The sequence below is a fragment of the Phoenix dactylifera genome, chromosome 10, assembly GCF_051530095.1.
Source record: "Phoenix dactylifera cultivar Ajwa chromosome 10, Ajwa_hap1_PhDact_Kaust_v1.1, whole genome shotgun sequence".
NCBI classification, from domain to species: Eukaryota; Viridiplantae; Streptophyta; class Magnoliopsida; order Arecales; family Arecaceae; genus Phoenix; species Phoenix dactylifera.
The window spans coordinates 11,895,734-11,907,297 of NC_143199.1; the positions used below are offsets into that span (position 1 = coordinate 11,895,734).

Here is an 11,564-nt window from a genome sequence, read left to right on the forward strand (position 1 = left end):
CAATAATCTCTTTTTATTGAAATCTCATAACCATTCATGGCCAAAAGGCCTATAGAAATAATATTCAATAAAAAACTTGGACAAAAGTGACAGTCACTTAAGATAATTTCTTGAGAATTGAATACAAGTTTCAGACTTTCTAAAGCTAGAACTGAAACTGATCTTTCATCTCCAACATTCAGAAATCTTTCACTTTCTCCAACTCTCTCACTGACTTGCAGTCCCTGCAATGAATTGCAAATGTTAAAAGGACTACCGGTATCCAATACCCAAGTCGAATTGTCACATATTGAGAAATTACAAGGTGTTATCATATAAGTACCTTGATCTGCAACTGATTGCATTTTTTTCTTTGGCCTGTTTGGGTCAAAAGAGGCAATGTACTGAGGACAGTTTCTTCTTCTAATGTCCTTGCTTCTTACAGTAGAAGCACTTTGCCTTACTTTAATCAGCCTTTGTCTTCTTGGTTTGAGTTGGCTTAGCATGTTGCATCTTTTTCTTTTGATTCTTATTTTTCTTCTTCCCTTTCTTAAAGGGATGACGACCCTTGGACGAACCTCCCACTAAATTCACCGACCCTTTTAGTAGTTGGTGATCCTTCTCAAAAGTTTGTAGTAAACCGAACAATTGGTGATAATTTACTACCGGCTTCGTCATACGAAAGTTGGTGAGAAATGGGCGGTACGAACCAGGAAGAGAGTTCAGTATAGCATCTTTTCCCAATTGATCATGAAGGAGAAAACCGAGAGTGCTTAGGCGCTCGATCAACTCAATCATGTACAATACATGATCGGTCATCGACGTCCCATCCTTCATCCGTGCGCTGAAAATAGCACAACTAGTCTCGTGCCTTTCAACGTCGTCGAAAGTGCCAAAAGATTCGTTCAACACTTGAACGATCTCTTCAGGCTGGGCATTCTCGAACCTATGACTGAACTCGTCATTCATTGCAGCAAGCATAATGCAGCGGATGGTGATACGGTCACTAAGCCACTTTTGATAAGTGTCTCTGACTATACCCCGTGCATTAGCAGTGGGCTGCTCAGGTGTCGGATCTGTTATCACATAAATGATCCGTTCATGCTCTAGCACAATCTTAAGTTTTCTAAGCCAGTTATTGAAATTTGGTCCAGTCAACTTGTCATTATCCAACAATGAACGAAGTGACAAACTAGTAGCCATTTCTGCATAAAAACAAAACCGGCTATCAATATATGAATTGACAATACCCTAAAGACTTGGACTTTAGTCTAAGGTCCTCCCACTATTTTATACAAATTTGTAGCCTCTACCTCAAATTCGAAAAATTACACTTAACTTTTTAGTGAGCACTAAAATCCAATAAATCGCATATGGGCCCGAGTGTGGCTCGGCCAACCCATATGCACCTATTGGTAAGTTCTGAACCAATTGTTTCACCTAACAACTTCTAGTGATAATTTTGCCCCAATCTCTATGGCAGGCGTGTGGCTTCTCCACCAAAAATTCTGGTTAGGTCCAACCATTAAATGATAGGGTTCCGTGTAATCTACTAATAGATGACCAAGCCTGAGTGTGGCTCGGCCCACTTGATCACCTATTAAAGGTACACTCGACTCATCATATATTGAATGACAATTCCAATGGTCAAATAATCACCAGGCATGGGGCGCCTCTAATGATTATCTAGCCATTGGATCCATTATCACCCAACTTAATGGGAGGCTATGACCTAGTTATCTCCATAACTATTTCATTTTAAGAACCTAATAATTTTAGAGGATTTGATTTAATTGAGAATAGATAAGAAGAACCAACTAATCTAGATCCTCCCATTGACTTCATTAAGTCAGATTAATAAGAACTAGATGCAATCCGATTAAGGAGACACCTAAATCAGTCATACTGATTTTTCTTAAAGGCATGGGTCAACTCGAATCATTAAGTAATCCAATCAAAATATTATTGACCATGTCAGCTAGGTAAGTGAGATCGGTGGAAGGGATATGCCATTAACTCGACAAAGATGAATCAGTGCGAGTAGCTTCCAATTAAAAACCACCGGTCAAGCTGCCAAACTTACCTTAGACACCGACTGGTTAATCAATTTCGATTAGATTACTCAAATGACTCGGGCTCTACCTCTAAGCCTCAATCAAGTTCCATCTTGGTCTAATCAAAGACATGAAATTGATCGATCTATAACTATTGCAAATTGAACTAGAATTACTTTGACCGAATCTAGTTACTACTTAATTAGATTCGATCAATCAATTCTATTAGCCCATGAATGATTCTAACCTTAGGTCTAACCCAATCTTAAGAACTTGATTCAAGCTAATCCAAACCCCTAAAGGCTTATGCAATTATCATTTAATTGAGTTACAATTCTAGATCTAGATTTTCATATCACTTAATTCTTAATTAAGTGTAAGCTTATGAAAGTTTAGATCATTGCACAATCCTTTTAATTACACCTTAATTATAAATTTTCAGTTCTTAAAACATTTTTCAGATCTGAGTTTGATAATTAATCATGTGTAATTGACCTTTTAATTCATGTTTAAATCATTACGATTTATGTTCATACATCATATATATAAACTTTCATGAATTAATTCAAACATCAAATAACTTTTACATTTGTTTTCAGATCTGATATTTTTTAAAAAATTAGTGATTAAATGAATCATAAATTTTATTTAGATCTAATCTAAATAATTTTATAATTTCAGATTTATTCATGTTACATATCTTAACATAAACATTGCATCACATGCATTTAGATTTCAGATCTAGTTAATCATGCATAATCTGCAATTAAATCAATCATAAAAATACTTTAGATCTAATCTAAACATGTTCATGATTTCAGATTTAATTGTGATGATTAAAATATAAAAGATTAAACAAGTAACCTGGCTCTGATACCACTGAAAGAGAGATCGATGGTGCTAACAGTGATAGCATATTGAAATTTAAATTTTTTTCAAAATCAATGGCTGTACCTGTTCGGATTGCCTACGTACCCCTTCACAAAGGGGATCAAGCCATAAGTAGTTCTTTTAATTTTGAAATTCGCAGTGGAAAACCGAATTAAACATTTTAATTCTTGCATTCATAAGAAATCAAATTTGAAAGTATCACTACAAGTATACATGATCAATATGCCGGGATCGTTTAAACGATTATGCTAAAATCATTGCATGATTAATTTCAGATCTGAAATGAGATTATTAATTAAGTTCCAGACTCAATTAATCTAACATCCAACTAATCTTCGAATGCCCATCGAATAGGCTCTGAAGATTACTCTGTGAAGAGCTCCAAAGGTGGTTTAACCCTTAGAGATTGGAACCTATAAAAGATATCTTTAGATCTAGATTCATACCTTACAAAATCAGAAAGTAACGGATCCGAAGCTCAAGCTTCGTAGCCACACACTTGTCTAGCCTCTGCAATTAATCGATGCGAAGCTTCTGGAGTGATCCAATTCCACGGAAGTGCTAGCTTGCGTAGGATCCTCCTTTGCTGAACTTGGATCTTTCCGACGCAATCAACTTTTGATTTTCCTTCTTGGAAGAACTTGGAGGAATGTCTAGTAGGGATTGAAGAGGATTTAGATCTAATCTAGAGGCTCTTATCCAGGATCCCTAACACTAATGGCGTGAAGGTCTTAAGGAGAAGGATGAACTCGGTGAGATGGAGGGCTGAATTTTCTCTCTTCTTTTTCAATCCTTTTTTCATTGTATCTGGCGGCACAAGGAGAGCATCCTTTTATAGGCATGCCATCTGATCATTTGAATTCAAAATTCAAGTGAAATCTGGTATCTTATTGGCATATGAAGGGGATGGTTGCAACAAGATAGATCATATCTTTGTTTGAATTCAAAATTCAAACAATAGTTGGTTCATGCGGGTGAGATAGGATTGAAATGGATGGTGATGATCTTTCATCATTATCTAGCTATTTTCCTACATGTTCCACGATCCAAATCCCATCAGATTTTATTGAAAAACAACTTCTGGATCGAATCCCACAAGATCAGCCCGTCCGCAAGCTCCAGAATTCTCGGAAGGAGTTGACCTTCCCGATCTCGAGTCGACTCCAATTCGACTCGAGTCGACTCCAAAATTGACCCGAGTCAACTCCAGCTGAGACAACAGAGAACTTCTTCCCTTGATACGCCCAGTGAGTCGACCCTTTCAAAGCTCGAGTCGACCTTAATTTGCTTCGTGTCGGCCCCAAGAAAACTCGAGTCGACCCCACCTGGGAAAAGAGGAAATCGTTCTCTGGATTCTCTGAGAGAGTTGACCCTCGCCAGGGTCGAGTCGACCCCCACCCATCTCGAGTTGACTCCTCTTGACTTCGAGTCGACTCCAATCAGGTCAAAAAAATTGATTGTGCCCAAAATTGAATCCAATTCAATTTGGCTCATCCTTAGTCCATTTACTCAATCAAATTGAGTTTATTAGTAATCCAATTACTAATTAATCCTTAATAATTACTTTAATTATTTTATAGGATAATTTGCCAATCGAATTGACCAAATTATCCCTGATCAATCATCCATCAGCTATCTTGATCAATCAGAAAACTTATATGCGTGTGACCTCATAGGTTCGAACCTAAGCCGGTAGTACAGAAACGACTTCTAGCACTAATTGATGTGACCATCTAACAATGGTACCCGACATCTGAATAGGCCGAATATATGCGAAGCAAATATTCTAGAACCCTGGACTATGGTTATTGTGTAATTCATCCCTTTGACTTCTAATGCTAGGATGACCTCAGTGTTCTGTCAACTCCCTAATCAGTATATCCACTATGTGATCAACTTTAGAAACCTTGTGACTCATCACAAGGATATCCTGGCCAAGATTTTGCTAAATTGAACACAAATCATTATCTCCTGTTTCCAGGAGGGGTCAATTCCATTTTGACTCATGCACTGATTTTGCAAGTACTTGACTACACCTAGTAACCTTCCGTTCTAGAATTAGAAATTCTGCTAGTTCGGTACCAAAGTATAGTGAGTTGCTTGCTAATCACTGTGGTGATCTCAGATCTGAGGGATACTTATACACATATCCACTTGGAACATCTCTTGACAGTAGAGCATTCCGGAATTGGTCACGTTCAGTGAAATGTGCTCCTATACTTCACCTATGTGACATATCAGTATCTCCACACTTCTTGGTTAAGAGGACAACCAACGTATATGTCTCACAATGACCTAATCTTGACAATGCTGTCGTCCTATTAACAGCATATCATTTGGTCGCGAACCGGTTTAAGGACCTGAAGATAAATCCTTCTTTATCATAAATTAAGTCCTAAGGACTTCATCATATAAGAGTTCATTTGAAGATGTGAAATGATGAATAATGCCAAATAACACTTTATTAATTTATCAATTCATTTACAAAATTCAATCATCAACACGCAGACAATTGACATTTTGAATACAATTTCCAACAACTCCTACTTAGCCTAAAGCCAATCGGCACAATATCTAATACCCATATTCGACTTGTATTCGTTGAACTCTTTGATGCCGAGATTGAACAAATGCTCTTTCTCCTTATGCACTAGTGCTAGGTGTCCTCTGAGAAGGTCCTGCACTAGCTTGCCTTGATTCAGCTGAAACTGGCCTTTATGTCTCTTTTCTTGCTCCTTCTCTTTCTTCTCCTTTATGAACCCACTGGTTATTGGCTTTAACAAATCCCATTCTTATCAATGATTTCTCATGATAGATATCAGTGTGCTTGAGTTCTATTTTGGCTTCTCCTATAGTACTGATATCATACCTAATAGTTGAGACTTAGAACCATACCATAAAGGAGTGATGCTCCCTTTCTCTGTCCAAGGTCTGCCATATGCCTCATCATCATGGCAGGAAGGTTCAGTGGGTAGCTTTTGAGTAGGTGGTGTAACACCAGAATGTCCCTCTCAGAAATATGATCAAATCGGCCTATTTTTGAAAACAGTATCTGACTAATGATGTGATGAAAAAGCCTCATTTCTGCATTCAGTTGATTAGCCTTGACTTCTTCCCCTTTACTGACATCATCCTTAGATAGAATCAGCTTGACTCCTTCATTCCTATCTTCCAACGTGTCTCTGTCCTCTCCATCAATGGGAGCCCTAATTGCATTCCCCGAGATTTCATCCGTGATGAGAATGGGAAAGTCCCTGACTTTGGATGAATATGTCTGTCCCCATACTAGCATTGCCATAGAATTCTCTCACCAAATCTGGGTGGGTAGGTAGGTCCAGTGAGCACACATATGTTGGATACCGTGCATGCTGCAGAAAATTAAAATCGCAACGGAAGATGCATGCATGGTCGTTCATCTTATGAACGAATTAAAGACCGTTCGTAGATAGATTAAGATTAAAACTTTAGAGGGGAAAGATCATATCTTCACCTTGTGCGGATAGATTTTCACCGCAATTTGATTATCATGGTAATATTGAAAGGGTTCACTTAAAGCCACACATGCGTCCAGCCTCTACGGATATCCATATAAGAAAAACGACCGATCCAAGCGCTTAGATCTCACTGGGGTGCTAGCTTCCTTACAGAGATCACCTATAATGGTTGAAGCCCTCTCTCTTTCAATCAACTCTTTCATGGAGAATTCTTTAGACAACTAGACCTTGACTGAAGTTAGTATGGGAATATCATTTCCAATCAGGAGGATTTCATCCACATACAATACGAGAAATATGATAGCACTTCCACTAACTTTCTTATAAATATATGGTTTCTCTTCGTTCTTGATGAAATCAAACGATTTGATCGCATTATTGAAGCAAGTGTTCCAACTCTAAGATTTTTTACTTTAGTCCATAAATGGACTTTTGCAGCTTGCAGACCTTGTGATCTCCATCACTGAAAGTGAAACCCAAAGACTACTCCATATAGATATCTTCCTCAAGATATCCATTTAGAAAAGCACTTTTCACATCCATCTGCCAGATCTCATAATCATGATATACTGCAATAGCTAGCAATGTTCGGATGGACTTCAGCATGGCCATAGGTGAAAAAATTTTCTGATAGTCAATGCCTTTGCGCTGGCTATAACCTTACGCCACTAGCCGTACCTTATAGGTCTATACCTTTCCATCCGAACCTATCTTCTTTTTGTAGATCCATTTACAACCAATAGGTACTATACCTTCTAGTGGATCCACTAAGGTCCAGACTTGGTTGGAATGCATTGAGTCTATTTCTGACTTCATAGCTTCCAGCCATTTTTCGGAATCGATGTCCAACATCGCCTTGTTGTAGGTATTGGGATCCTGTATTTGTTTCCTATCCCCCACGAGGAACATTTCCTCAGTATCCTCCATAAGCATACCAAGTATCTTTCAGGAGGATGGAAGATCCTATTTGATCTACGAGGTAGAGAAGGTACTACATGTACTGGCTTAGTATGGACAGGTTCTGTAGGTTCCATGACTCATTGCATTTCAGAGACTTTCTTTTCAAGCTGAATTTTTCTCCCACTGCCTTTATCATGGATAAACTATTTTTCTAAGAAGATAATATGTCGGCTCACAAAAATATTGTGATCCTCTAGGACGTAAAAATATTATCTTAATAACTCTTTAAGATACCTAATAAAATGAGCACTTATGGTCCTAGCCTCTAACTTATCTGCCTGTAGTCTCTTGATGTGGGCCGGACATCCCCAAATCTTGAGATGACCAAAACTCTGCTTCTTATCATGCCATATCTCATACAATGTGGTAGGAACAAATTTAGAGGAAACTCTATTCAATAAGTAAATCGCAAAAAGTAAGGCATCTTTTCAAAAAAATAAGGATAAATTAGTGAAGCTCATCATGAATCAGACCATATCTAATAGGATCCAATTCCTCTTCTCCGACACCTCATTGAGTTAAAGTGTACCAGAAGGGGTCCATTGTGAGACTATACCATTTTTCTTAAGATAGTCATGGAATTTTTCACTAAGGTATTTTTCTCATCGATCTGATCGAAGAGCCTTAAAGGGTTTTTCAGTTTATTTTTCTACTTCATTTTTGAAATCTTTGAACTTTTCAAAAAGCTTCAGATTTGTGTCTCATAAGATACACATACCCATAACGTGAAAAATCATTGGTAAAGGTAATGAAGTAAAGATAAAGACCCCTGGTTTGCATATCGAATGGGCCACACACATCAGTGTGTACCAAAAAAGTATCTCAGTGGTCCTCTCCCTATGTCTTACAAAGGATAATTTGGCCATTTTTTCTTGAAGGCAGGATTCAAAAATGAATATGACTCGAAAGTTAATGAGCCGAAAAGCCCATCTTTCTCTAATTTGTTTATTCTGTCTTCTTTAATATGGCCAAGCCTGAGGTGCCACATATACTTTCAGTTTATCTCATCGCTGGATCTTTTGGATCCTATAGCACTCACTACTTGCTCAGATACATTCATAGATACATCCATTGATGTGGAAATTTATTTCACACATTTTCTTAGTCTTAATTGTTTTGTTTTAGAGTGTTTTGTATGTTCTTAGCTCATTTGTCTATAATTTAGGTGTCTTTTACATTTATTTAATTCTTGAAAATTCTTGGTATTTTGCAGGTGTTTAATTATTGAATTCGGTTGAAATTAGGCTGGTCTAGTCAACCCAGAATACTGTTCGGTTTTTGGATTCTAACTGGAGCTACAGATCCCCATTTCATATGTTGTTTAGCTTGCTGGAAAGATAAGAGGTAGTCCTAAAACTTTTATGAAGATCACAAAACCAATTTCTGCCGTTTTGAAGTCCAAAACTTAGCCGAAACGGAGAAGTCCGAATCTGTCCAGAATTTTACTGCGGCCCATACCCTATTTCGGTTTTCAGCTTGTATATGGAGTTATATAAGTCAGAATAATGCAAACCTAGGTGCGTTGGAAATCTGAGAATGAGATCTAAAACTTTTATGAAGGGTCCAACTCCAAAGTATATCGTTTTGGTGCTCTAAATTCAGCTGGGAGTTGAGTCTAAAAATCAGCCTAGAATTTCGGGATTTTGCTAGCAGATAGGGAGGAAATCTGTTTTAAAATTCAAAAAAAAAGGAAATTCCGAGAAGAGGAGGAGAAGCAGAAAAAAAGAAAAATATGCAGAGAATCTAAAATTCCGAGAGGAGGAAAAGCTAGGAATTCCGAGAGGAAGAAAAAGCTGGAATTCTGGGAGAAAGAACGGAATGGAGGATTTTTACAAATACAGAGTTCTTTTCCTTTCTCTTATATATATATATATTTTATTTTTTTATTTGCTGAACTGTTATTAAGAATGTTGAATGCGAATTTATGTTTGTGAAATAATGGGATTGATTAATTAGTTATGATTTGCTAGTTTTCTTATCCTAGGGCTAGGACGTAGTCATTGAAGTTTTGATATGAATTGAGTATGGTTGTATTGAACATCTTTTGTTAATTGCAATTTGATGATTTCGGTTTTTATTCTTGCAATTTACTGGCCATGAATTGCATGCTTAAGATGTTGATTGAAGTAACGAAGTTGAAATTCAATATTAGTTGGTGAATTTATCAAACATTGGTGGTGTAGTTTAGAAATAAATGCACACCCTTGTGACCTACAATCAAGAATTTCACAGATCATAATGAATTTATATTAATTTCTATGATCACGAAAGTAGACATAGGATTAATATAGGTATAGGTGTTATGCCTTGAAAGAGGATATCACATAAAAAAAAGGGATTCGGTCATTGTAATTAGCAGAATATTAACAATCAGATTTAAATTTATTGAAGGAATTCAATTGATGAAATCCAAGCCCTAGGAACCTTTCATATTTGATTTTTCAGGTCAAGAAATTGCAGTCAGTCACATCAATTTGGGGTCGTCTAAATAATATAGAAAATTTATAAATTGGTACTTGAATCGCCTTCTTGTGGAAACGATACTCTTTTTGCCCTATTCTACTTGTCATGACCCATGCACTTGTGGTAGAGTCTAGGGACTATCAAGTTTTTGGCGCTGTTGCCGGGAAGGATTGTTTTCAATATCAATACAAATAATTTTCTGCATTAATTTAGACTGTTTTGTTCTTTTTGTTAATTTACGTTTTCTATATTTAGTGTATGCCATGAAACTGTGAGCTAGTTGAGCCTTTTGATCCAGAAATTGAGAGAACCCTACGAGCATTAAGGAAACAACAAAGATTAGAGCTAAAGCAAAAACAAGCAGAAGCCATGGCAGATAACCAAGATAACTAGAATAAAAGGTTGTTGAGTGACTATGCAGTGCCGAATGTCAATGGTGCTCAACCCAGTATTGTGAGACCTACAGTCAATGCTAATAATTTTGAGATTAAGCCTGGTCTTATCCAGATGGTGCAGCAGGAGCAGTTTGGTGGAGGACCTGCTGAGGATCCACATGCACACCTTGCCAATTTCTTGGAGATTTGTGATACAATCAAGATGAATGGAGTTAGTGATGATGCTTTCGACTCCGACTTTTTTCATTTTCTCTAAAGGATAAAGCCAAGGCCTGGTTGAATTCCAAAGCGCCTAACTCTTTCACCATCTGGAATGCCTTGTCACAAGCTTTTTTGAGTAAGTATTTTTCCCCAGGTAAGACTGCCAAACTTAGAAATGATATTACCAGTTTTGCTCAGTTTGATGGTGAATCTTTGTATGAAGCCTGGGAGAGGTTTAAGGATTTGCAGAGGAAGTGGCCACATCATGGTCTTCCTGACTGGCTGATTGTACAGACTTTCTATAATGGATTAATACATTCAGTTAGAATTACCATAGATGCAGCTGCAGGAGGTACTTTAATGAGTAAGTCAACAGAAGAGGCATATGAGTTGTTAGAAGAAATGGCCTCTAACAATTATCAGTGGTCTAATGAAAGAAGTATGCCTAAGAAAGTTCCAGGTATGTATGATGTAGATGGCATAAACATGTTGAATGCCAAGGTTGATTCTCTAGTAAAAATGTTCGGTAAGCTGGGTAATGTGAATTCCGTTTCTAGTCCTGTATTGAGTTGTGATTGCTGTGGAGGAGCTCACATGAGTTCTGATTGTATGCAGGTTCAATTTGTGTCTAATTATAACAGGCAGTAGCAGCAGAACAACCCTTATTCCAACACATACAACCCAGGCTGGAGGAATCATCCCAACTTTTCATGGAAAGATCAAGGTAACCAAGGTAGCAGTTCTAGACCTCTCCATCCTCCTGGTTTCCAACCAAGACCATCCCAACCAGAAAGTAAGCAGTCTTGGGAGATAGCTATTGAGAAGTTAGCCAATGCCAGTTCGGAGAGATTTGAGAGACTAGAAGCAAAGGTTGACCAGTTGGCAAGTTCCAATAGAAATGTGGAGGTGCAATTGGGGCAGTTAGGCAATTCCATCAATTCTCGTGGATAGGGTAATTTGCCTAGTAAGACAGAGGTCAATCCGAAGGAGCATTGCAAGGCAGTCACCTTGAGAAGTGGTAAGCAACTTGGTCAGGTAAGTGGTGAGACTATAGTTGGTGATGAAGTAGACTATGAAGAGGTGAGCAAGAACGTCAGTGAAGAAGTTGAGGACCTAGCCAAGACAAC

General features: G+C 37.7%; 1 non-coding gene across 1 annotated transcript; it reads right to left on the minus strand.

Annotated features, from left to right (window-relative positions):
* Positions 1-10,602: 10,602 nt before the first annotated feature.
* On the minus strand, positions 10,603-10,709 carry LOC120108400 (small nucleolar RNA R71). The gene has a single exon (XR_005509769.1). It is a non-coding gene; the product is annotated as a small nucleolar RNA R71 (small nucleolar RNA).
* Between the last annotated feature and the right edge of the window lie 855 nt (positions 10,710-11,564).